The sequence below is a fragment of the Nerophis ophidion genome, linkage group LG14 (assembly GCF_033978795.1).
Source record: "Nerophis ophidion isolate RoL-2023_Sa linkage group LG14, RoL_Noph_v1.0, whole genome shotgun sequence".
NCBI lineage: Eukaryota > Metazoa > Chordata > Actinopteri > Syngnathiformes > Syngnathidae > Nerophis > Nerophis ophidion.
This window is the reverse complement of record NC_084624.1, coordinates 44,397,153-44,424,706: the sequence shown is the minus strand read 5'-3', so window position 1 is coordinate 44,424,706 and position 27,554 is coordinate 44,397,153. Positions and strand designations below refer to the sequence as shown.

Genomic DNA, 27,554 nt, shown 5'->3' with positions numbered 1-27,554 from the left:
AGCAGATAAGGGATTTTCTAGAATTATCCTAGTAAATGTGTCTAATAACATCTGAATCGCTCCCACTGCTCTTGTCTTTTTTTTCTTCTAGTCCTTCACTCTCCCTTTTCTCATCCACGAATCTTTCATCCTCGCTCAAATTAATGGGAAAATCGTCGCTTTCTCGGTCTGAATCGCTCTGGCTGCTGGTGGCCATGATTGTAAACAATGTTCAGATGTGAGGAGCTCCACAACCCGTGACGTCACGCGCACATCGTCTGCTACTTCCGGTACAGGCAAGGCTTTATTATTAGCGACCAAAAGTTGCGAACTTTATCGTGCATGTTCTCTACTAAATCCTTTCAGCAAAAATATGGCGAAATGATCAAGTATGACACATAGAATGGACCTGCTATCCCCGTTTAAATAAGAAAATCTCATTTCAGTAGGCCTATAAGTTTACTTTCTAGACAGGAAGCTCACATTTTGTGGCATCCGCAGATCACCTTTTTGGATTTGGAGGTGTTTCTTTTAATAGGTCAAGTGAACAGCCACACTAGAATGCATCTCCGTAATATCGCTAATATCCGTTCCATTTTGTCCACTAGCGACGCTGAGATCATTATTCATGCGTTCGTTACGTCTCGTCTCCATTACTGTAACCTATTATTTTGGGGTCTCCCTATGTCTAGCATTAAAAGATTACAGTTGGTACAAAATGCGGCTGCTAGACTTTTGACAAGAACAAGAAAGTTTGATCATATTAGGCCTATACTGTATATACCTATATATATATATATATATATATATATATATATATATATATATATATATATATATATATATATATATATATATATATATATACATACATACATACATATATATATATATATATATATATATATATATATATATATATATATATATATATATATATATATATATATATATATATATATATATATATATATATATATATGTATATATATATATATGTATATGTATCAATCAATGTTTACTTATATAGCCCTAAATCACTAGTGTCTCAGCGTATATATATATATATATATATATATATATATATATATATATATATATATATATATATATATGCTGGCTTACCTGCACTGGCTTCCTGTGCACTTAAGATGTGACTTTAAGGTTTTACTACTTACGTATAAAATACTACACAGTCTAGATCCACCCTATCTTGCTGATTGTATTGTACCATATGTCCCGGCAAGAAATCTGCCTTCAAAGAATTCCGGCTTATTAGTGATTCCCAGAGCCCCAAAAAAAGTCTGCTGGCTATAGAGCGTTTTTTATTGGGGCTCCAGTACTCTGGAATGCCCTCCCGGTAACAGTTCGAGATGCTACCTCAGTAGAAGCATTTAAGTCCCATCTTAAAACTCATTTGTATACACTAGTCTTTAAATAGACGCCCCTTTTAGACCAGTTGATCTGCCGTCTCTTTTATGCTATGCTCCCTCTCCTTTGTGGAGGGGGGGCGGGGGCGGGGGGGGCGGGGGGGGGGGGTGTTGCAGGCTCTCTGGCCATGGATGAAGTGCTGGATGTCCAGAGTCGGGCCCCGGGGTGGAGCACTCATATGTTCATGGGTTGGGGACATCTCTGCACTGCTGACCTTTCTCCGTTCGGGATGGTCTCCTACTGGTCCCAATATGGACTGGACTCTCACTATTATGTTAGATCCACTACGGACTGGACTCTCACACTATTATGTTAGATCCACTATGGACTGGACTCTCATTATTATGTTAGATCCACTATGGACTGGACTCTCACTATTATGTTAGATCCACTATGGACTGGACTCTCACACTATTATGTTAGATCCACTGTGGACTGGACTCTCACACTATTATGTTAGATCCACTATGGACTGGACTCTCACACTATTATGTTAGATCCACTATGGACTGGACTCTCACTATTATGTTAGATCCACTACGGACTGGACTCTCACACTATTATGTTAGATCCGATATGGACTGGACTCTCACTATTATGTTAGATCCACTACGGACTGGACTCTCACACTATTATGTTAGATCCGATATGGACTGGACTCTCACTATTATGTTAGATCCACTATGGACTGGACTCTCACTATTATGTTAGATCCACTATGGACTGGACTCTCACACTATTATGTTAGATCCACTGTGGACTGGACTCTCACACTATTATGTTAGATCCACTATGGACTGGACTCTCACACTATTATGTTAGATCCGATATGGACTGGACTCTCACTATTATGTTAGATCCACTACGGACTGGACTCTCACACTATTATGTTAGATCCGATATGGACTGGACTCTCACTATTATGCTAGATCCACTTGACGTCCATTGCACCTTCAAAGGTTTCTAATTGTTATCCCATTGGGTTGAGTTTTTTTCTTGCCCTTTGAGATACTCGTAATTTAGGGCTATATAAGTAAACATTGATTGATTGATTGATTAATATGAGGTTCAATAACAAAGAGAAGTCCAGCAGTGTGTGTTTTGGGTTTATGATCCAACATCGCACACTCGCTCTATGAGCAGCATCCTCTGCTATTGTTTTTTTTTCAGAGTGTTGTTCTTGGGTTGAATCTCTTGTCTAAAAATTCCAGAGAAACTCGGGTGTTTACAAACGCCACACAAGCCTAAAGAACGTCCTTCTTCTAAACCAAAGGAATATTTCTCCACCGCATAATTGTCTAAACCAGAAGGTGTCAAAGGTACGTCCCCAGGGCCGAATCAGGCCCGCAAACTGATTTTATCTGGCCCGCGGGATGAGTTTGCTAAGTTAGTTAAAGTTAAGTTAAAGTACTAATGATAGTCACACAGACGTGTGGTGAAATTTGTCCTCTGCATTTGACCCATCCCCTTGTTCCACCCTCTGGGAGGTGAGGGGAGCAGTGAGCAGCAGCGGTGGCCACGCCAGGGAATAATTTTTGGTGATTTAACCCCCAATTCCAACCCTTGATGCTGAGTTTCAAGCAGGGAGGTAATGGCTCCCATTTTATAGTCTTTGGGTTTGAACTCACAACCTACCAATCTCAGGGCAGACACTCTAACCCAGGGGTCACCCGTAAGGACCAGATGAGTCGCCCGCTGGCGTGTTCTAAAAATAGCTCAAATAGCAGCACTTACCCTGCGATGAGGTGGCGACTTGTCCAGGGTGTACCCCGCCTTCCGCCCGATGGTAGCTGAGATAGGCGCCAGCGCCCCCCGCGACCCCGAAAGGGAATAAGCGGTAGAAAATGGATGGATGGATGGCAGCACTTACCAGTGAGCTGCCTCTATTTTTTTATTTTTTTTTACTAGCAAGCTGGTCTCGCTTTGCTCGACATTTTTAATTCTAAGAGAGACAAAACTCAAATAGAATTTGAAAATCCCCCAAAAATATTTTAAAGACTTGGTCTTCACTTGTTTGAATAAATTCTTTTTTTTTTTTTTACTTTGCTTCTTATAACTTTCAGAAAGACAATTTTAGAGAAAAAATACAACCTTAAAAATGATTTTAGGATTTTTAAACACATATACCTTTTTACTTTTTAAATTCCTTCCTCTTCTTTCCTGACAATTTAAATCAATGTTCAAGTAAATTTATTTTTTTATTGTAAAGAATAATAAATACATTTTATTTTAAGTCTTTATTTTAGCTTCTGTTTTTTCGAGAAAATATTTGTGAAATATTTCTTCAAACTTTTTATGATTAAAATTAAAAAATATATATTCTGGCAAATCTAGAAAATCTGTAGAATCAATTTAAGTCTTATTTCAAAGTCTTTTGAATTTTTTTCAAATTTTTGTTCTGGAAAATCTAGAAGAAATAATGATTTGTCTTTGTTAGAAATATAGCTTGGTCCAATTTGTTATATATTCTAACAAAGTGCAGATTGGATTTTAACCTATTTAAACATGTCATCAAAACTCTAAAATGAATCTTAATCAGGAAAAATTACTAATAATGTTCCATAAATTATTTTTTTATTTTTTTTCAAAAAGATTCAAATTAGCTTGTTTTTCTCTGCTTTTTTTCGGTTGAATTTTGAATTTTAAAGAGTCGAAATTGAAAATAAACTATGTTTCAAAATATAATTTTCATTTTTTTCATGTTTTGTCCTCTTTTAAACCGTTCAATTAAGTGTTTTTTTTTTTAAATCATTTATTCTCTACAAGAAACCTTCCGTAAAAGGAAAAAAAAAATATGACGGAATGACAGACAGAAATACACATTTTTTGTATATATAGATTTATTTATTAAAGGTAAATTAAGCAAATTGGCTATTTCTGGCAATTTATTTAAGTGTGTATCAAACTGGTAGCCCTTCGCATTAATCAGTACCCAAAAAGTAGCTCTTGCTTTCAAAAATGTTGGTGACCCCTGATCTAACCACTAGGCCACTGAGTAGTAAAAAAAAGTATAAAAATTAACCCTGAAATTTTTGAATGAAAGAAACAGCTGTTTTAAATGTGTCCGCTAGATGTCGCAATAGTTCATCTTTGTAGTTCACCATATTGCCAAAAGTATTTGGCCACCTGCCTTGACTCACATATGAACTTAAAGTGCCATCCCATTCCTCACCCATAGGGTTAGGAATATGATCTGGGTCCACCTTTTCCAGCTGTTACAGCTTCAACTCTTCTGGGACGGCTGTCCACAAGGTTGTGGACTGTGTTTATAGGAACTTCCCACCATTCTTCTAAAAGCGCATTGGTGAGGTCACACACGGATGTGGCTCTCAGTCTCTGTTGTAATTCAGGTCAGGACTCTGTGCACGCCAGTCAAGTTAATCCACACCAGACTCTATCATCCATGTCTTTATGCGCCTTGCTTTGTGCTCCAAACTGTTCCCACAAGGTTGGAAGCATGGGATTGTGTAAAATATTTTGGTGTCCTGGAGCATTCAAAATTCCTTTCACTGGAACTAAGGGGCCAAGCCCAACTCCTGAAAAACAACCCCATACCATAATTCCTCGTCCACCAAATTTCACACTCGGCACAATGTGGTCCGCTGACCCCTCTCTGTCAGTTTAAGTGGCCTACCACTTTGTGGCTGAGTTGCTGTTGTTCCCAAACTCTTCCATTTTCATTTAATAAAGCCGACAGTTGACTTGGGAATATTTAGGCGTGGGGAAATTTCACGACTGGATTTGTTGCATGCTGTGACAGTTCCACGCTGGAAATCACTGAGAGCGGCCCATTCTTTCACAAATGTTTGTAGAAACATTCTCAATGCCTAAGTGCTTGATTTTATACACCGGTGGTGTGGCCAAGTCATTAAGACACCTGATTCTGATTATTTGGATGGGTGGCTAAATACTTTTAGCAATGTAGTGCATGTACAAAATAAATCAGTCAAGGAAAATGACCTAACTACATAAATAACATCCTGTAATTTGATTTTGATATATTTTTTTGTATCTTGATGGATTGAAAATGAACACCAATGAGTTGACTGATGAACATTATCACATAATTTATTCAGAAAATATAAATAACGACAAAGTATATACAGTATACTATTAATCGCAAGTGGCAGTGCTCTGCTGTGGGTTCCCCTGACCACCACACACTGCCACGAAAGCGGAAAACGCACTCAACTTTTCAGTCTTAGTCGGTCTGTTGTGCTCTCCAGCGTGCGTGTCTTCTCTCTGGCTCCGACTCAACACTGTGTCTCGTCCCGGCTGCTGCTAATAAGGGCGACAGGTGATTAGATAACTAGTCCCAGCTGGGCAATCTACTCACCTGCCGCTGACTTCGAGGCCTGTCTTTACACACCCCGCTCAGCGGCAGGTCACCAGACCACGCCCCCCTCCACACCGCCACATGTATATAAAAAAAACAAAAAACATTATGATTTGTGCATTTTCAGAATGTGCTTGTTCTATTTCTAAACAAAGAAAACAATCCGAAGGTGTCTTTATTTTTAAGTTATCGTGCCGTGATTTTACGAGTTCCGCCCACTTGGGAGTAGATATTTCTCCATGTGGACCCCAGATCTGAAATGAGTTTGACACCCCTGGTCTAAACAGTCTTTACATATTTCTCGCTGATGTTTTCAGGTTTTTGACTGACAAAACAAAAGAAAATTAAAGGTGCAAGCAGCGATGGACGGGACCGACTTTTGCTGGTGTTTCCTGCCTTTCCTCATTCGACATATTTTTACCTGCACATTACCTACCTTCTCTGCATCCTGGGGTCGCACTGGTGCTTCTTTCTTTCACCCATACACGCTGGTGCTTCCTGCCATCACCCAGACAACATATCTTTACCCGCACATTACCTACCTTCTCTGTATCCTGGAGTCAAACTGGTGACTCCTTCTTTCACCCGGACAACATGTCTTTACCCGCACAGTACCTACCTTCTCTGCATTCCTGCTTTTAAGCGGCCATCTTGAGACGGCAGCAGCGCAGCAGCAACAGCGCAGAAGTTCTTTAAAGGCTCGTAAAATCAAAACCGTAGCAGTTAGAAAAACTCTTTGGCAGCTTTTAATCAGAAGGGTTCAATCTCTCTCCTGTGGGAGTTTGAAGCCGACACAACAAGGTGACGGGTTTTTACAAAACTTTTGTTTTGAAGGGGTAATTGCCAAATTCATGTTAATTTTCGCTGAAGGATGTCAATTAATGAAATGTAGGTCTAAGTCAGACCTACATAGAGGTTTTAGTTTCATGTCTCTCCGACATTCCTACCGGAAGTTACAAGCAGTTTTGTCTGTGTTTTCTTCCTAGGAGCAGTTTTGTCTGTGTTTTATTCCTAGGAGGCGCTAGAGCGCAATTTTAAGTTTTGGGGTTTGTTTTTTTCATTAAATCACAATTTTCACCAGTCCTGATGTGTGTGTCCAGTTTGGTGAATTTTAGAGCATGTTAAGGGGGTCAAATTAAGGCTCAAAGAGGCAAAAATTACATTTTTTAGGAAACTTTAGTTTTGAAGGGGTTTTTGCCAACATCCTGTTGATTTTTGCTGAAGGAAGTAATTTTATGAAATGTAGGTCTAAGTCAGACCTACATAGAAGTTTTTCTTTCATGTTTTTACGACATTCCTAATGGAAGTTTCAAGCAGTTTTGTCTGTGTTTTTTCCTAGGGGGCGCTAGAGCGCAATTTTGGTTTTTTGATTAGATCGCAATTTTCGCCAGTCCTGATGTGTGTGTCCAGTTTGGTGAGTTTTGAAGCATTTTAAGGGGGTCAAATTACAGCTCAAAGAGGCAAACATGACATTTTTTAGGAAATTTTTGTTTTGAAGGGGTTTTTGCCAACTTCCTGTTGATTTTTGCTGAAGGATGTCATTTTATGAAATCTAGGTCTAAGTCAAACCTACATAGATGTTTTTGTTTCATGTCTCTACAACATTCTTAACAGAAGTTAAAAGCAGTTTGTCTGTGTTTTTTCCTAGGGGGTGCTAGAGCGCAATTTTGAGTTTTGGGGTTTGGTTTTTTATTAGATCGCAATTTTCACCAGTCCTGATGTGTGTGTCGAGTTTGGTGAGTTTTGAAGTATTTTAAGGGGGTCAAGTTACAGCTCGAAGAGGCAAAAATTAAATTTTTTAGGAAATTTTTGTTTTGAAGGGGTTTTTGCCAACTTCCTGTTGATTTTTGCTGAAAATTGTCAGTTTATGAAATGTAGGTCTAAGTCAGACCTACATAGAGGTTTTTCTTTCATGTTTTCACGACATTCCTAATGGAAGTTTCAAGCAATTTGTCTGTGTTTTTTCCTAGGGGGCGCTAGAGCGCAATTTTGATTTTTTGATTAGACCGAAATTTTCGCCAGTCCTGATGTGTGTGTCCAGTCTGGTGAGTTTTAGAGCATTTTAAGGGGGTCAAATTACATCTCAAAGAGACAAAAATTATATATTTTTTAGGAAACTTTTGTTTTGAAGGGGTTTTTGCCAACATCCTGTTGATTTTTGTCGAAGGATGTCAGTGTATGAAATCTAGGTCTAAGTCAGACCTACACAGAGGTTTTTGTTTCATGTCTCTACAACATTCCTAAAGGAAGTTACAAGCAGTTTGTCTGTATTTTTTTCCTAGGGGGCGCTAGAGCGCAATTTTGAGTTTTGGAGTTTGGATTTTTATTAGATCGCAATTTTCGGCAGTCCTGATTTGAGTGTCGAATTTGGTGATTTCGGAAGCATTTTAAGGGGGTCAAATTACAGCTCAAAGAGGCAAAAATTACATTTTTTAGGAAACTTTTGTTTTGAAGGGCTTTATGCCAACTTCTTGTTGATTTTTGCTGAAATATGTCAGTTTATGAAATGTAGGTCTAAGTCAGACCTACATAGAGGTTTTTCTTTCATGTTTTTGTGACATTCCTAATGGAAGTTTCAAGCAGTTTGTCTGTGTTTTTTCCTAGGGGGCGCTAGAGCGCAATTTTGGTTTTTTGATTAGATCGCAATTTTCGCCAGTCCTACTGTGTGTGTCCAGTTTGGTGAGTTTTGAAGCATTTCAAGAGGGTCAAGTTACAGCTCAAAGAGGCAAACATGACATTTTTTAGGAAACTTGTTTTGAAGGGGTTTTTGCCAACTTCCTGTTGATTTTTGCTGAAGGAAGTCATTTTATGAAATGTAGGTCTAAGTCAGACCTACATAGATGTTTTTGTTTCATGTCTCTACAACATTTCTAACGGAAGTTACAAGCAGTTTGTCTGTGTTTTTTCCTAGGGGGCGCTAGAGCGCAATTTTGAGTTTTGGAGTTTAGATTTTTATTAGATCGCAATATTTACCAGTCCTGATGTGTGTGTTGAGTTTGGTGATTTCCGAAGCATTTTAAGGGGGTCAAATTACAGCTCAAAGAGGCAAAAATTAAATTTTTTTTAGGAAACTTTTGTTTTGAAGGGGTTTTTGCTGACTTTCTGTTGATTTTTGCTGAAAGATGTCAATTTATGAAATGTAGGTTATAGAGGTTTTTGTTTAATGTCTCTACGACATTCCTAATGGAAGTTTCAAGCAGTTTGTCTGTGTTTTTTCCTAGGGGGCGCTAGAGCGCAATTTTGGTTTTTTGATCAGATCGCAATTTTCGCCAGTCCTGATGTGTGTGTCCAGTTTGGTGACTTTCGAAGCATTTTAAGGGGGTCAAGTTACAGCTCAAAGAGGCAAAACATGACATTTTTTAGGAAACTTTAGTTTTGAAGGGGTTTTTGCCAACTTCCTGTTAATTTTTGCTGAAGGATCAATCAATCAATCAATCTTTATTTATATAGCCCCAAATCACAAATGTCTCAAAGGACTGCACAAATCATTACGACTACAACATCCTCGGAAGAACCCACAAAAGGGCAAGGAAATGAAAGGATGTAAATGAATGAAATGTAGGTCTAAGTGAGACCTACATAGAGGTTCTTGTTTCATGTTTTTACGACATTCCTAACGAAAGTTACAAGCAGTCTGTCTATGTTTTTTTCCTAGGGGGCGCTAAAGCGCAATTTTGGTTTTTTGATTAGATCGCAATTTTCACCAGTCCTGATATGTGTGTCGAGTTTGGTGAGTTTCGAAGCATTTTAAGGGGGTCAAATTACAGCTCAAAGAGGCAAAAATGACATTTTTTAGGAAACTTTTTTTTGAAGGGGTGTTTGCCAACTTCCTGTTGATTTTTGCTGAAGGATGTAAAAAAGAATGAAATGTAGGTCTAAGTGAGCCCTATATAGAGGTTTGTGTTTCATATCCCTACAACATTCCTACCGGAAGTTACAAGCAGTTGTGTTTGTTTTCTTCCTAGAAGCAGTTTTGTCTTTGTTTTCTCCCAAGGGAGCGCTAGAGAGCAATTTTAAGTTTTTTTTTTTTTTTTTTTTTTTTTAAAATTAGATCGCAATTTTCGCCAGTGCTGATGTGTGTGTCCAGTTTGGTGAGTTTCGAAGCATTTTAAGGGGGTCAAATTACACCTCAAAGAGGCAAAAATTACATTTTTCTAGGAAACTTTTGTTTCGAAGCGGTTTTTGCCAACTTCCTGTTAATTTTTGCTGAAGGATGTAAATGAACGAAATGTAGGTCTAAGTGAGACCTACATAGAGGTTTTTGTTTCATGTCTGTACAACATTCTTAACGGAAGTTACAAGCAGTTTTGTCTGTGTTGATTCATAGGGGGCGCTAAAGCGCAATTTTGGTTTTTTGATTAGATCGCAATTTTCGTCAGTCCAGATGTGTGTGTCCAGTTTGGTGAGTTTCGAAGCATTTTAAGGGGGTCAAGTTACAGCTCAAAGAGGCAAAAATTACATTTTTTAGGAAACTTTAGTTTTGAAGGGGTTTTTGCCAACTTCTTGTTGATTTTTGCTGAAGGATGTCATTTTATGAAATCTAGGTCTAAGTCAGACCTACATAGATGTTTTTGTTTCATGTCTCTACAACATTCCTAACGGAAGTTACAAGCAGTTTGTCTGTGTTTTTTCCTAGGGGGCGACAGAGCGCAATTTTAAGTTTTGGAGTTTGGATTTTTATTAGATCGCAATTTTCGCCAGTACTGATTTGTGTGTCGAATTTGGTGAGTTTTGAAGCATTTTAAGGGGGTCAAATTACAGCTCGAAGAGGCAAAAATGAAATTTTTTAGGAAACTTTAGTTTTGAAGGGGTTTTTGCCAACTTCCTGTAGATTTTTGCTGAAGGAAGTCACTTTATGAAATGTAGGTCTAAGTCAGACCTACATTGAGGTTTTTTGTTTAATGTCTCTACGACATTCCTAATGGAAGTTTCAGGCACTTTGTCTGTGTTTTTTTGTAGGGGGCGCTAGAGCGCAATTTTGGTTTTTTGATTAGATCGCAATTTTCGCCAGTCCTGATGTGTGTGTCCAGTTTGGTGAGTTTCGAAGCATTTTAAGGGGGTCAAATTACACCTCAAAGAGGCAAAAATTACATTTTTGTAGGAAACTTTTGTTTCGAAGCGGTTTTTGCCAACTTCCTGTTAATTTTTGCTGAAGGATGTAAATGAATGAAATGTAGGTCTAAGCGAGACCTACATAGAGGTTTTTGTTTCATGTCTGTACAACATTCTTAACGGAAGTTACAAGCAGTTTTGTCTGTGTTGATTCCTAGGGGGCGCTAAAGCGCAATTTTGGTTTTTTGATTAGATCGCAATTTTCGTCAGTCCAGATGTGTGTGTAAAATTTGGTGAGTTTTGAAGCATGTTAAGGGCGTCAAATTACAGCTCAAAGATGCTTGCGGTATAATAATAATAATAAAACCTTAGAAATACAATAGGGTCCTCCGTCCCAAAGAGACATTCAGTCCCTAACAATTGGAAACTCAAGACAGCCATGACGTAATGTTCTTTACACGGGTATGTAAACTTTTGACCAGGACTGCCTGCATATGAGAAGATCTCCAGGTTTATGATACCAACAGGCCGCTTGTGAGAGGTAGAGCGGTAAAATTCTCAGACAAGATTTAAACAAACACTCGTGCAGATGCTGACACAAAGCAGGTCATGAACAGGTCACACAGCACCACATGCTGGTCCGGAGGAGAAGTCACCTCACAGCTGCTTTGTTAAGCAAACATGTTCATCTCACCTTCATCTTTTGGCAAGGAGGCTGCAATACTGAACTCACTTCTTTTACTTCAAAGCTGAAGGTGGGACTTTCGGAGCTGCATTATCTTCTTTGAGCTAGATCAGGAGTCGGCAACCCAAAATGTTGAAAGAGCCATATTGGACCAAAAATACCAAAACAAATCTGTCTGGAGCCGCAAAAAAATGAAAAGCCATATTACATACAGATAGTGTGTCATGAGATATACATTGAATTATGAGGACTTAAAGGAAACTAAATGACTTAAAAATGAGGTATAATAATGCAATATCTATATCAGCTAGCCTAAATAGCATGTTAGCATCGATTAGCTTAGTCATGCAGTGACCAAATATGTCCGATTAGCACACTCCACACAAGTCAATAACATCAACAAAACTCACCTTTGTCCATTCATGCACAGCATTAAAAGTTTCTTTGACGAAATGAGACAGAAAAAGAAGTAGTATAAAACACGTCTGAGAAAGTCGGAGAAAGTTATACATGTAAACCAGGGGTGTCCAAACTTTTTCCTCTAAGGGCCGCACACGGAAAAATGTAAACACGCAGGGGCCGTTTTCATATTTTTCCATTTTCAAACCATAACAAAATATATGTTTGTTTTTTTTACCTTTAGGGCTTAAAAATAAGTCAAATTATTACTTTTATTTTTTATGTAACACTTACAGTAAATCTCTATATCAACTTCAGGTTGATATAAAATATAAAAAATAAATGTTTTTTGCCTTTTCAGTCAAAGACAACTTTGTTTTTTATAGTAAAACTGAAATATGCAGTATTTCCCCCATTGCCCAAAACATTCAGAGAGCAATGTCTGATCTGAAGTAATTAGAGCCTTAAAAAGATCAATAATGCAAGACACCATTGATTTAAATGTATTATTATTTCTGAGTATTCACAATGAAAAAATAAATAAAATCCCACTAAATATCTTTGAGGTCCAAAAGGTCCCCCTCTCATAAATTTGATAAACTTTTATTATTATTTGTTTTACTTTCAACACTTAAGATATATTGGTCGATTTTACGTTCAAACTATTATTTTTGTTTGTTTTATGCTGTTTTGTTAATGAAAACATTTTTATATGGCTACCATGCAATATGGATTGATTGATTGATTGATTGATACTTTTATTAGTAGATTGCACAGTTCAGTACATATTCCGTACAATTGACCACTAAATGGTAACACCTGAATACGTTTTTTAACTTGTTTAAGTCGGGGTCCACGTTAATCAATTCATGGTAAAATACATGCAATAGTTTCCACAGTAAAAAAATTTAAGTGAAATATTTGGAGCCTTGAATAGGTCAATAATTCATCAGATTTTTTTTTTTAAACCTTTTTTTGGAGCAATGGAAATAAAAGCAAAATAAAGAACGACGAAAGAAAAACAAACAGCCTGCATGGCAGCTTTGTGTCAACATTGCAACTTTTCTTCGTTAGATTTCACCTCATTCTACTTTTTTTAATGTTTGTAAAACATTTTTGCAATGGCATTTCCAGAATGTGTGGCGGGCGGCTAAACAATTAGCTGCGGGCAGCTGCGGGGCCGCACTTTGGACCCCCCTGATGTAAACAAACTACGGTGAGTTCAAGGACCGCCAAATACTCGAATCAGTGAAGCGTGTTTAATATAAACAGTTTGTTTTAGATCATGGGTGTCAAACTCTGGCCCGCGGGCCAAATCTGGCCCGCCGTGTAATTTAATTTGGCCCTTGAGGCAATATCAATTTAGCATTAGAGCTGGCCCGCCGGTGTTGTACAGCGTCGGTGCCGCTGTAACACCGCATTCACCGATAATACTCATACTTGCCAACCCTCCTAATTTTCCCGGTAGGCTCCCAAAGTTCAGTGCCCCTCCCGAAAATCTCCCGAATTTATACCGATTTCCACCTGGACAACTATATTGGGGGCGTGCATTTAAGGCACTGCCTTTAGCGTTCTCTACAACCTGTCGTTACGTCCGCTTTTCCTCCATACTAACAGCGTGTCACATAATATTTGTGGCTTTTACACACATATACACACACACACACACACACACACACACACACACAAGTGAATGCAATGCATACTTGGTCAACAGCCATACAGGTCACACTGAGGGTGGCCGTATAAACAACTTTAGCACTGTTACAAATATGCGCCACACTGTGAACCCACACCAAACAAGAATGACAAACACATTTCGGGTGAACATCCTCACCGTAATACAACAAAACAAATACCCAGGTACCCTTGTGGCACTAACTCTTCCGGGAAACTTCCAGCAAACTGACCAATAATTAATGTTTTATTCATGCATTTTCTCTTGCTACTTCAAGGCTTGAATGTTTGGTTCATTCATTATTGTTATATTATTTTAAAATGTGTTATTTTATTATTATCGGTTGGGGACATCTCTACGCTGCTGATCCGCTTGAGATGGTTTCCTGTGGACGGGACTCTCACTGCTGTCTTGGAGCCACTATGGATTGAACTTTCACAGTATCATGTTAGACCCGCTCGACATCCATTGCTTTCGGTCCCCTAGAGGGGGGGGGGTTGCCCACATCTCCAAGGTTTCTCATAGTCAGCATTGTCACTGGCGTCCCACTGGATGTGAATTCTCCCTGCCCACTGGGTGTGAGTTTTCCTTGCCCTTTTGTGGGTTCTTCCGAGGATGTTGTAGTCGTAATGATTTGTGCAGTCCTTTGAGACATTTGTGATTTGGGGCTATATAAATAAACATTGATTGATTGATTGATTAGCCTGTGGAAAAAAATGTATATATACCTCAGAAGATTGCAAATAGAAAAAAAGGCGTAACATTTTTATTTAAATTTTATTTGATATGCCATTGATATTTTTTTAAATTATTATTATTATTATTTGAAACTGGATTTTGCATGTCACTATAAAGTTATATAAGCCTTGCTTGTTCAATATTTGATGCAAAACTTGTTTGGGTCCCTATTAAAAGGTTAATTTGTTCAACTTTGGCCCGCGGCTTTGTTCCGTTTAAAATTTTGACCCACTCTGTGTTTGAGTTTGACACCGCTGCTTTAGAACAATTAGGGAGGCTTGCGTCATGTTTATCCTCTTACAGAAAACATATTAAAACAACAACAACAAAAAATTTCCCCATTTTTTTTCCATTTTTCATAAATGTTTTAAAAAGCTCCAGAGAGCCACTAGGGTGGCGCTAAAGAGCCGCATGCAGCTCGAGAGCCGCGGGTTGCCGACCCCCGAGCTAGATAATTCAGATGTTTAATTGATTTATTTGAGGAACACATAAAAGAAGTGGCTGCCGCTGCAGTTCCGTCTCGTTAACGCAGAGAGTGGAGAGCCATTGTTGTGAAAATGTCTTTAACGGTACAAATCTTCATCGCGAGAAACCCGGATTGTTTGCAGTTAACTAAATTGAATACCCCGCCTTCCGCCCGATTGTAGCTGAGATAGGCGCCAGCGCCCCCCGCGACCCCGAAAGGGAATAAGCGGTAGAAAATGGATGGATGGATAAATTGAATATGAACAGACAAATTATATCGTCAAGACATAACTTTGTTTCTCTACACCAGGGGTCACCAACGCGGTGCCCGCGGGCACCAGGTTGCCCGTAAGGACCAGATGAGTCGCCCGCTGGCCTGTTCTAAAAATAGCTCAAATAGCAGCACTTACCAGTGAGCTGCCTCTATTTTTTTTTTTTTTTTATTTACTAGCAAGCTGGTCTCGCTTTGCTTGACATTTTTAATTCTAAGAGAGACAAAACTCAAATAGAATTATAAAATCCAAGAAAAAATTTTAAAGACTTGGTCTTCACTTGTTTGAATAAATGTATTTATTTTTTTACTTTGCTTCTTATAACTTTCAGAAAGACAATTTTAGAGAAAAAAAATACAACCTTAAAAATTATTTTAGGATTTTTAAACAGATATACTTTTTTACCTTTTAAATTCCTTCCTCTTCTTTCCTGACCATTTAAATCAATGTTCAAATAAAAAAAATAATTTATTGTAAAGAATAATAAATACATTTTAATGTAATTCTTCATTTTAGCTTCTGTATTTTCGACAAAGAATATTTGTGAAATATTTCTTCAATCTTATTATGATTAAAATAAAATAAAAATATTCTGGAAAATCTGGAGAATCAAATTTAAATCTTATTTCAAAGTCTTTTGAATTTATTTTTAAATTTTCGTTCTGGAAAATCTAGAAGAAATAATGATTTGTCTTTGTTTGAAATATGGCTTTGTCCAATTTGTTATATATTCTAACAAAGTGCAGATTTGATTTTAACCTATTTAAAACATGTCATTAAAATTCTAAAATTAATTTTAATCAGGAAAAAGTACTAATGATGTTTCATAAATGATTATTTTTTTTTTTTTCAAAAAGATTCGAATTAGTTAGTTTTTTCTTCTTTTTTTTCGGTTGAATTTTGAATTTTAAAGAGTCGAAATTGAAAATAAACTATGTTTCAAAATTATTATTTTTTTTTTCGTGTTTTCTCCTCTTTTAAACCGTTCAATAAGTGTTTTTTTTCATCATTTATTCTTTACAAAAAAACCTTTCGTAAAAGGAAATAAAATGTACGACGGAATGACAGACAGAAATACACATTTTTTTTAATATATATATAGATTTATTTATTAAAGGTAAATTGAGCAAATTGGCTATTTCTGGCAATTTATTTAAGTGTGTATCAAACTGGTAGCCCTTCGCATTAATCAGTACCCAAGAAGTAGCTTTTGGTTTCAAAAAGCTTGGTGACCCTGGCTCTAAGCACTGGTTGCTTCGGTTTAATTAAAAAAGAAACTATAATTTCCAAAGTGGAAAAAAAGTCTTAAACACCCGGGGGATTGTCACTGAATAGGATACTAATTCTGCACAATATGAGCTTATAAGGGCAGCACGGTGCAACAGGGGTTAATGCATGTGCCTCACAATACGAAGGTCCTGAGTAGTCCTGGGTTCAATCCCCGGGCTCTGGATTTTTCTGTGTGGAGTTTGCATGTTCTCCCCGTGACTGCGTGGGTTCCCTCCGGGTACTTCGGCTTCCTCCCACCTCCAAAGGCATGCACCTGGGGATAGGCCCCTCCCACCTCCAAAGACATGCACCTGGGGATAGGCTCCTCCCACTTCCAAAGACATGCACCTGTGTGTGAATGTGGTCTGTCTATCTGTGTTGGCCCTGCGATGAGGTGGCGACTTGTCCAGGGTGTACCCCGCCTTCCGCCCGATTGTATCTGAGATAGGCACCAGCGACCCCAAAGGGAATAAGCGGTAGGAAATGGATGGATGGATGGGTATGCATTATCCTGTTATATCTCACATTCTATATTGTTTTGGAGAAAGGTTGTCATAAACGTTACTTCATTCATTAAAAAAAAAAAAACACATTTTTATGCATATGTACATTTATTCAGTTATAAACATTCATTCACTTTCTTCTTTCCTTCATGGATCTAAATTTTACCCCTGCCGGTATTTTTTTCTATATTTTTATAGAGCCTTCGTGTCATGATCCGTGGCCCGGATCATGTCTCGTTATTTTCCGTTAGTTTTGGACTCCCTCAGTTCCTGTTTTTGTGAGTTTGTTTTTAGTTACCATGGTTGCTTATTTCCACCTGTCTCTGATTGGTGTTCAGGACACTCACCTGTTTCCCGTGCACTAATCAGAGGCATTATTTAAGCCTGCCTTTGTAGGTCAGTCAGCCTGGCTTCATTCTATTATACTCTACCCTTTAAATAGACCCCCTTTTTAGACCAGTTGATCTGCCGTTTCTTTTCTTTTTCTCCTCTGTATCCCTCTCCCTTGTGGAGGGGGTCCGGTCCAGTGGCCATGGATGAAGTACTGGCTGTCCGGAGTCGGGACCCAAGGTGGATCGCTCATCCAGAGTCGGGGCCTAGGATGGACCGCTCGCCTTTGTATCGGTTGGGGACATATCTGGGCTGCTGATCCGCCTCCGCTTGGGAGGGTTTCCTGCTGGCTCCACTTTGCACGGTTCTCTCGCTACTATATTGGATCCACTTTGGACTGGACTCTCACGGTTGTGTTAGATCCACTATGGATTGGACTTTCACAATATTATGTTAGACCCGCTCGACATCCATTGCTTTCAGTCCCCTAGGGGGGGTTGTCTACATATGCGGTCCTCTCCAAGGTTTCTCATAGTCATCATTGTCACTGTCACCGACGTCCCATTGGGGTGAGTTTTTCCTTGCTCTTATGTGGGCTCAACCGAGGATGTCGTTGTGGTTTTTCCAGCCCTTTGAGACACTTGTGATTTAAGGCTATATAAATAAACATTGATTGATTGATTGATTGATTGATTGATTCTGTTACAGCGAGGAGGGTCGCAGCTTACTGCAGGGTTTGTTTCCCCGGGATGCAGACGGACCACTCCGGACAAGGCGTGCAGGTAGGAACATGATTTATTCTTCGAACTCAAACAAGTACCGAAAACAGAAAACAAGCCAGAGGAAAAACGTGCCGATCGCACTGGACGCTAAGGCTACCACTTAGTTTAGACTAGAACAGTGGTTCTCAACCTTTTTTCAGTGATGTACCCCCCTGTGAACATTTTTTTAATTCAAGTACCCCCTAATCAGAGCAAAGCATTTTTGGTTGAAAAAAAGAGACAAAGAAGTAAAATACAGCACTATGTCATCAGTTTCTGATTTATTAAATTGTATAACAGTGCAAAATATTGCTCATTTGTAGTGGTCTTTCTTGAACTATTTGGAAAAAATACATACAAATAACTAAAAACTTGTTGAAAAATAAGTGAATCAATTATAAATAAAGATTTTTCACACATAGAAGTAATCATCAACTTAAAATGCCCTCTTTGGGGATTGTAATAGAGATCCATCTGGATTCATGAACTTAATTCTGAATATTTGTTCACAAAAAAAGAAATCTTTAACATCAATATTTATGGAACATGTCCACAAAAAATCTAGCTGACAACACTGAATTTTGCATTGTTGCATTTCTTTTCACAGTTTATGAACTTACATTCATATTTTCTTGAAGTATTATTCAATAATTATATTTATAAAGGATTTTTGAATAGTTGCTATTTTTAGAATATTTAAAAAAAAATCTCACGTACCCCTTGGCATACCTTCATGTACCCCAAGAGATACGCGTACCCTCATTTGAGAACCACTGGACTAGAAGATAAGAAATACTCACGTAACAAAACAAAGAAGCCAGGCCGACTGACTGGCAAATGCAGGCTTAAATAAATAAATATTGCCTTTGATTAGTGCTCGGGAAACAGGTGAGCGTCCCGAACACCAATCAGAGACAGGTGGAAATAATAAGCAACCATAGTAACTTAAAACAAACTCAAGGGTGCACAAAAAACAGGAACTAAGGGAGTCCTAAACTAACAGAAAATAACGAAACATGATCCGGGCCACGGATCATAACACTGTGTACACATTTTATAGCCTTGATTGTCGGTTGCAAATCATTGCCTTAGTGCCTAAATAATACAATTACAAAGGTTTGACCCCAAATACGTAACAGCCACTGTGCCCGGTAGCTTTTCCCCATTCATAAAAGGAAGATGCAACCTTTTGGAAAAATAAAACCTGAGCTTTGGGTTGTTTTTGTGCAATGTGCCACATGTGCTAGATAGCTGTAAATGGGTTGTACTTGTATAGCGCTTTTCTACCTTCAAAGTATTCAAAGCGCTTTGACGCTATTTCCACATTCACCCGTTCATTCACACAAGGCCCTAACCGCGTCCCATCAGGAGCAAGGGTGACGTGTCTCGCTCAAGGACACAACGAACGTGACAAAGTTGGTAGAAGGTAGGTGGGGATCGAACCGGGAACCCTCTTTGCCAACCCGCGCCACGCCGTCCCCTGTATGTGCAAGGATGAGCTGACGACTCGAGTTGATGTTTAACAATAATTCCCTTTTGTTGTAGTAAAAGACCATGCAACGTAACACGCTTTCTGGTTGAATCAGTCCAGTGTGCCCCCTCTCGTTCTTACGAATATGCCCAGAATTAATGGTACAGAAAATGGAAGCAGGATTTAATAGTTTTTTTCCCGCCAACTCCAGCTGCATTGGCGTATCTGTGGGATCGTGTCATCAGAGGTAATCTGGTTGCAGTGTAGTCGTCGTGTTATTTGCCAGCTCCAGAACCCAAAAAATCACTTCCACGCTTTAGCCCCTGTGCGAGGTTTCTGCAAAGGGGTAACATCCTCCGTCCTCGGACCACGTCCCGTTTCCGACTGACAGCTGCAACGTCCGAGTGGCGTCAGCTCCTGCTGGAGAAATCACACGGCAAAAGCAAAGTTAAAGGCCTACTGAAAGCCACTACTACCGACTACGCAGTCTGATGGTTTATATATCAATGATGAAATATTAACATTGCAACACATGCCAATACGGCCGCTTTAGTTTACTAAATTGCAATTTTAGATTTCGCGCACACGTATCATGCTAAAACGTCGCGGTATGATGACGCGTGCGCGTGACGTCACGCATTGTAGAGGACATTTTGTGCCAGCACCGTTCCCAGCTATAAGTCATCCGTTTTCATCATATAATTCCACAGTATTATGGACTACTGTATTGTTGAATCTTTTGCAATTTGTTCAATGAATAATGGAGACGTCAAAGAAGAAAGCTGTATGTTGCCTTTAGCAACATAAACACAGCCGGTGTTTCATTGTTTACATTCCTGAAAGATGACTATGGAACAGAGGGGCGGTTTAGCTCGGTTGGTAGAGCGGCCGTGCCAGCAACTTGAGGGTTTTAGGTTCGATTCCCGCTTCCGCCATCCTAGTCAATGCCGTTGTGTCCTTGGGCAAGACACTTTACCCACCTGCTCCCAGTGCCACCCACACTGCTTTAAATGTAACTTAGATATTGGTTTTCACTATGTAAAGCACTTTGAGTCACTAGAGAAAAGTGCTATATAAATATAATTCACTTCACTTCACTTCACAGATGTCAAGCGAACACGGTTGGATTGGACCAAACACACAAAGTACAGTGTATTATGCAGCGATCATTTCGAAAGATCGTGTTTCGAAGAAGGTCCCTTGCGAAGGGTAGAGATGGGCATCGCCACCACCCGTCGACCTTCAGGTTGTACAGGTACGACCATATAATCTCAATAAAACATTAGTAACACAATAAGCAGATAAGGGATTTTCCAGAATTATCCTTGTAAATGTGTCCAACATCTGAATCGCTCCCACTGCCCTCGTCTTTTTTTTTTCCTAGTCCTTCACTCTCACTTTCCTCATCCACGAATCATTCATCCTCACTCAAATTAATGGGGAAATTGTCGCTTTCTCAATCCGAATTGCTCTTACTGTTGGTGGCTATGATTGTAAACAATGTTCAGGTGTGAGGAGCTCCACAACCCGTGATGTCACCCGCACATCGTCTGCTACTTGCAAGGCTTTTATATTAGCGACCAAAAGTTGCGAACTTTATCGTGGATGTTGTCTACTAAATCCTTTCAGCAAAAATATGGCAATATCGCAAAATGATCAAGTATGACACATAGAATGGACCTGCTATCCCTGTTTAAATAAGAACATCTCATTTCAGTAGGCCTTTAAAAGCAGTCACTGAACCTTTACCAGTTGCCATATTTTTTTTTTTTTTACCAGACGCACAAGCCGTACTTTTTTCCAAGGCCTTGCTTGGAAAAAAAATACACTGGCAGGTTCTCAAAGGAACACTGAGCTCTCCTGAGTTTCTTTTGTAAGTGTCCTCATGCGTCATGCTGCCGAGCTTCACAGTTTTGTTCCTTTTTTTTCAAATCTGAATTAGTGAGAGGTAGTCAGTCGCTGGCATAGTTGTCTCGACCTTCAGACTCGCACACTGTGACAAAAATGTTGCTTTGCATAGCAGACATCAGGCATGGTCGGCTGCAGAAATGGGACTAAACTAGAACGGGGGCCCATGCACACATGCTGAGTAGCGCTATATTGACGATATACGATACAAATGATATATGTACAACTTTTAATATCCTCATATCGTAGGGGGCCAGTTAGGGTTTCAAAATTCCATGGGAAGTAATGGTAATTGTCACCGATCCTGTTCATAATTGTTATGGACAGAAGGCTCTCAATTTAGATAGACCACTTAATTGAGAGCTTTGCCTTCCGGCTTAGCTCCTTCTTCACCACAACATATCGATACAGCGTCAGGCAGTAAGTCGAACCAGTTTCCAGAGAGGGTTGGACTCTGCCAAAGCTGCCCTTTGTCACTGATTCTGTTCATAAATTTTATGGACAGAATTTCTAGGCGCAGTCAAGGCGTTGAGGGGTTCCGGTTTGGTGGCCGCAGGATTAGGTCTCTGCTTTTTGCAGATGATGTGGTCCTGATGGCTTCATCTGGCCAGGATCTTCAGCTCTCACTGGATCGGTTCGCAGCCGAGTGTGAAGCGACCAGGATGGGACTCAGCACCTCCAAGTCCGAGTCCATGGTTCTCGCCCGGAAAAGGGTGGAGTGCCATCTCCGGGTTGGGGAGGAGACCTTTCCCCAAGTGGAGGAGTTCAAGTACCTCGGAGTCTTGTTCATGAGTGAGGGAAGAGTGGATGGTGAGGTCGACGGGCGGATCGGTCAGGCGACTTCAGTAATGCGGACGCTGTATCGATCCGTTGTGGCGATGAAGGAGCTGAGCCGGAAGGCGAAGCTCTCAATTTACCGGTCTATCTACGTTCCTATTCTCATCTACGGTCATCAACTTTGGGTTATGACCGAAAGGACAATATCGCGGGTACAAGCAAACGAAATGAGTTTCCTCCGCCGGGTGGAGGGGCTCTCCCTTAGAGATAGGATGAGAAGCTCTGCAACAAAAAATAACCAGTAAAGTTGAAAAGAATTGACAAAATGGCATAAAGTAGCAAGAGAAAGTTAAAATACCAGTAAAGTGGAAAAACAAGTTGACTTTATATGCTTAATTGTGTTTCATTGTATCCATTAAACCAGTGGTCCCCAACCACCAGTAATGGTCCGCGGCTCGATTGGTACCGGGCCGCAGAATAATTTTGTATTATTATTATTTTAGTTTTTATTTATTTATTTATTTTTGTCATGAAAAAGGGAGTTTTTTTGGGGTTGGTGCACTATTTGTAAGTGTATCTTGTGTTTTTTATGTTGATTTAATAAAATTAAAAAAAAAATAAAATAAAATAAAAAATTATTTTGTGGTTCGGTACCTAACGAGCCGCGGCCCGGTACCCGGTGGTTGGGGACCACTGGTTTAATGGATACAATGAAACACAATTAAGCATATAAAGTCAACTTGTTTTCCCACTTAACTGGTACTTTAGCTTTCTCTTGCTACTTTATGCCATTTTGTCCATTTTTTCAACTTTACTGGTTATTTTCTTGTTGCCGTGCGCCAAAATAAGACAAGCTGCGGGTCAAAAATATCCCCACTGTCAAGGCGTGGACTATGAGGTTGTTGTTTTCCCGAGATGCAAGTGAACTTGAACTGGAGATGGTGTGAAGGTAAAGACGATTTTTTTTTTTTTAACACTAACTAGAAAAAAAGGAAGCAAACAAAAGGCACTCACAAGGAGGTACAAAAACTTGGCGGTGAAAACAAAACTTGCACTAAGACAAAACTATGAACATAAAACAAAAACTTGCACGATGGCATAAATAACGGAAAGCTTACTTGGAACAGAACGAGAACGGGACAAGGATCATTGGCATGGTTCATTACAAGGTGCGGAGCAGGTGATAGATGGTTGTAGAAGTTAACGTAGCGCCGTCCTTGGACCAAATGGAGCTACCGTATTTCCTTGAATTTCCGCATGGCATATAGTATGCGCCTTGCCTTGTATTACCGCCTGGTCAAACTCTTGACGTCATCATTTTCAAAATGGTGAAGGCTGATTTCAATACCGGTAATTTGAAATCGCATAAAGGGAAGAAGATTAAGAGCTATTCAGTCGGATTTAAGGTCCAAGCTTACATCACTCTCAAATTTTTACTGCATACCTTTGGTAAGTGCCGGAGTGAGAAGAGGTTTTAAAATAATTAGCACATGCTTACTTTTACTGCATGCCTTTGGTAAGCGCAGGAGTGAGAAAAGGTTTTAAATTAATTAGGGCCCCGGCGGCAATTCAAGGAAATACGGTAGTTGGAATTAGCTTGCCATTTGGCCCCCACATCAGGTCTCGCTTCGCCATGGCTCCTAACGACTCCCACTTTCCTTCCTCGTCCAAATTCCTTACGGGAAAGCGATTTGTTGGTGACATAATGTCAGGACGTGGACTATGGGGTGGTTGTTTTCCCGAGATGCAAGTGAACTTGGACTGGACATGGTGTGAAGGTAAAGACATATTTATTTTAACACTAATGAAAGGAATAAATAAAAGGCGCGCTCAAGGGCGGAAGCACAAAACTTGGCTATAAAAACAAGAACTAGCACAAAGGCAGAACTGTGGACAAAAAAACAAGACACTAACTGTGGCATTAATAAACACAACTTACTTGCGATGATGTGAACAGGGCAGCATGGACTATGAAACAAGCAGAAGGAACCAAGCATGAAACTGTAAACATGACCTGAAGCAGAGTGATGTCGCAAGAAAGACAGCCTGGCAACTGGAAGCTTAAGTAATAGTGACATGATTAGTGACGGGTGTGCGAGTGCAAAACGTGAGACAGGTGCGTGAGACAGGTGCGTGACATGAGGACAGGTAAAAACTAATGGGTAGTCATGGAAACAAAACAAACAAGGAAGTGCAAAAACAGGAAACGATGGAGTCTTAAGCAAAACAGAACATAACTAAACAAAACATGATCACTTTTTGGTCTCGACTCAAAAATTGCATTCCTAAAAAGCCCAGATTTGTATAATATTTGACTCATGATCTGCATGTTTTTGACGCATGTTTTGCAAAAATAAGAGTTCACGGTAAACAAATTGTTCAGTAATGTACATTTAGTCCAAAATAATAACAAAAAAAAAATGTTATTAATAAAAATGTAATGAATCGACAGGCGGATCGGTGCGGCGTCTTTAGTAATGCGGACGCTGTATCGATCCGTTGTGGTGAAGAAGGAGCTGAGCCGGAAGGCAAAGCTCTCAATTTACCGGTCGATCTACGTTCCCATCCTCACCTATGGTCATGAGCTTTGGGTCATGACCGAAAGGACAAGATCACGGGTACAAGCGGCCCAAATGAGTTTTCTCCACCGGGTGGCGGGGCTCTCCCTTAGAGATAGGGTGAGTAGCTCTGTCATCCGGGAGGAGCTCAAAGTAAAGCCGCTGCGTCTCCACATGGAGAGGAGCCAGATGAGGTGGTTTGGGCATCGGGTCAGGATGACAACCGAACGGCTCCTTAGGGAGGTGTTTAGGGCACGTCCGACTGGTAGGAGGCCGCGGTAAAGACCCAGGACACGTTGGAAAGACTATGTAGGAGCTGGACAAAGTGGCTGGGGAGAGGGAAGTCTGGGCTTCCCTGCTTAGGCTGCTGCCCCCGCAACCCGACCTCGGATAAGCGGAAGAAGATGGATGGATGGATGAAAAATAGAATAACTACAAATAAAGCCTATAATGCTTCCAAATGCAGTCGCCCGTACCGCTACACCACGAGACACTAACAAACGACAGGTTAAAAAGTCGGTCGGCAACCCGTGGCTCTCGAACCCCGTGCGCCTCTTTAGTGCCGCCCTAGTGGCTTCCTAGATAATTTTTTTTTAAAAAGATTGAAAATGTTTTAGTATGTTTTTTGCTTGAAAACAAACATGACACAAACAATCCCAATTGGTGAGAGTATTTGGTGAGCATTGTTTTGTCCTACTAATTTCAACTCACATATAAAATTTTCCACTCCTTTGTCTCGATTTTGTCCACCAAATGTTTAATACTGTGCGTGAATGCACGAAGGTGCACTTTGTTGATGTTATTGACTTGTTGAAGTGCTAATCAGGCATATTTTAGTCAGTTCATGACTGCAAGATGATCGATGCTAACATGCTATTTAGGCTAGCTGTATGTACTAATTGCATCATTAAGACTCATTTGTAGGTATATTTGAGCTCATTTAATATCCTTTTACTTTTATCCATTTTGTATATAATTTTGCATGTCTCATGGCACATTATCCATATTTAATATTGGCTGCATTTCTCATAGTTGTTTGTGTGCCATGTTGTTCCAGACCACAGCAAACATTTCTAAGCTTGCCCAAGATTGTAATACAAACGTTTGTGAATCTATTAAAAGAAGACAGCCTGCCGTTTTATTTCATCTGGACACACACCTATATACCGTTTGGTCAATAAAAGCCATTAATTTCCAGGAGTTATGTCACCTTCTGAGTAGCCTCTGATATACTAATGATTACTAATGCTGTAAAAATGTGTAGAGTAAATATGAAATTTCAACATTTCTGTCAACGAAGATTTGGGTCAGCCTACGACACATGTTCATTTCAGTAATAGACTATTATAGCTTAAATAGACACTCACATCATGTGTTGCCTTCATTATAACACTTACGTCTTAAACATTTTTGCGACTCCAGACAGGTTTGTTATTTGCATTTTTGGTCCATTAAAACCTCTAAAGGCCTTTGTGCCCACATGCGTGGACAGCACCTTTTAGCTCTTCTTTCCAAAATTGTGTACACTACTGAATTGGGGTCTTATGGCCACTTATGTGGACACTTATACTGCCATCTGGTGGTGTCAGAAGAGAATAACATACAATGGAATTTGGAGGGAAAAAAAGTGTAAAAATAAGAATTAGCATGTCACTAAACGTGAAGTACACGTTTGTGTACTTATGGACTAAGTACATCATATCAAAAGATGATTCTTAGTTTTTATTCTAATTAGGGTCCAATAAGCCCAAGTAGCAAAGATAAATAAAAGAAAGCATATAAACAAACAGCTTGAGCCTTAATATATAATATATGGTTCTTTGAACATTTTGGGTTGTTTTGTAATGCAATGAGAAATCCAATTGCGCCATCTGCTGGTACCTAAAAGTCTGTAAATATGAACGCAAACCGGAAGCTATCAGCAGACTTACTGAACTGTGCTAATAGTAAGCCACTTTCTGATATTGCTCTGCAAAATATTATATATTGCACTTAAGGTAACGTGAGATTTATTGTAAGATACACAGTTTTTTAACAGCAGTTGAAATGCTATGTAGTGGAATTTTCGTTTTGAATTGGTTGTTGCTCACGTTAGATGTAATACAAACCCTGTTTCCATATGAGTTGGGAAATTGTGTTAGATGTAAATATAAACAGAATACAATGATGTGAAAATCCTTTTCAACCCAAATTCAGTTGAATATGCTACAAAGACAACATATTTGATGTTCAAACTGATAAAGTTTTTTTTTTTTTTTTTTGCAAATAATCATTAACTTTAGAATTTGATGCCAGCAACATGTGACAAAGAAGTTGTGAAAGGTGGCAATAAATACTGATAAAGTTGTGGAATGCTCATCAAACACTTATTTGGAACATCCCACAGGTGTGCAGGCTAATTGGGAACAGGTGGGTGCCATGATTGGGTATAAAAACAGCTTCCCAAAAAATGCTCAGTCTTTCACAAGAAAGGATGGGGCGAGGTACACCCCTTTGTCCACAACTGCGTGAGCAAATAGTCAAACAGTTTAAGAACAACGTTTCTCAAAGTGCAATTGCAAGAAATTTAGGGATTTCAACATCTACGCTCCATAATATCATCAAAAGGTTCAGAGAATCTGGAGAAATCACTCCACGTAAGCGGCATGGCCGGAAACCAACATTGAATGACCGTGACCTTCGATCCCTCAGACGGTACTGTATCAAAAACCGACATCAATCTCTAAAGGATATCACCACATGGGCTCAGGAACACTTCAGAAAACCACTGTCACTAAATACAGTTGGTCGCTACATCTGTAAGTGCAAATTAAAGCTCTACTATGCAAAGCGAAAGCCATTTATCAACAACATCCAGAAACGCCGCCGGTTTCTCTGGGCCCGAGATCATCTAAGATGGACTGATGCAAAGTGGAAAAGGGTTCTGTGGTCTGACGAGTCCA

General features: G+C 39.4%; 1 protein-coding gene and 1 long non-coding RNA gene across 5 annotated transcripts in view; one reads left to right on the top strand and one right to left on the bottom strand.

Annotated features, from left to right (window-relative positions):
- LOC133568727 (uncharacterized) overlaps positions 1 to 27,554 on the bottom strand; it is a 51,062-nt gene that overhangs the window by 16,245 nt on the left and 7,263 nt on the right. Inside the window, exon 3 of one of the 4 annotated variants that reach the window (XM_061920837.1) lies at positions 5,463 to 5,691. The exons of 1 other annotated variant lie outside the window; for it this stretch is intronic. The gene's annotated coding sequence lies outside the window, so the exon portion shown is untranslated. Of the gene's footprint in view, positions 1 to 5,462; positions 5,692 to 16,896; positions 19,790 to 27,554 lie in introns of those variants that run through there. 2 more of the 4 variants (XM_061920835.1, XM_061920836.1) reach the window with 2 other exon arrangements.
- Positions 11,396 to 20,677, top strand: LOC133568730 (uncharacterized). Its single transcript, XR_009809656.1, has 3 exons — positions 11,396 to 11,553; positions 17,846 to 17,919; positions 20,475 to 20,677. It is a non-coding gene; the product is annotated as an uncharacterized LOC133568730 (long non-coding RNA).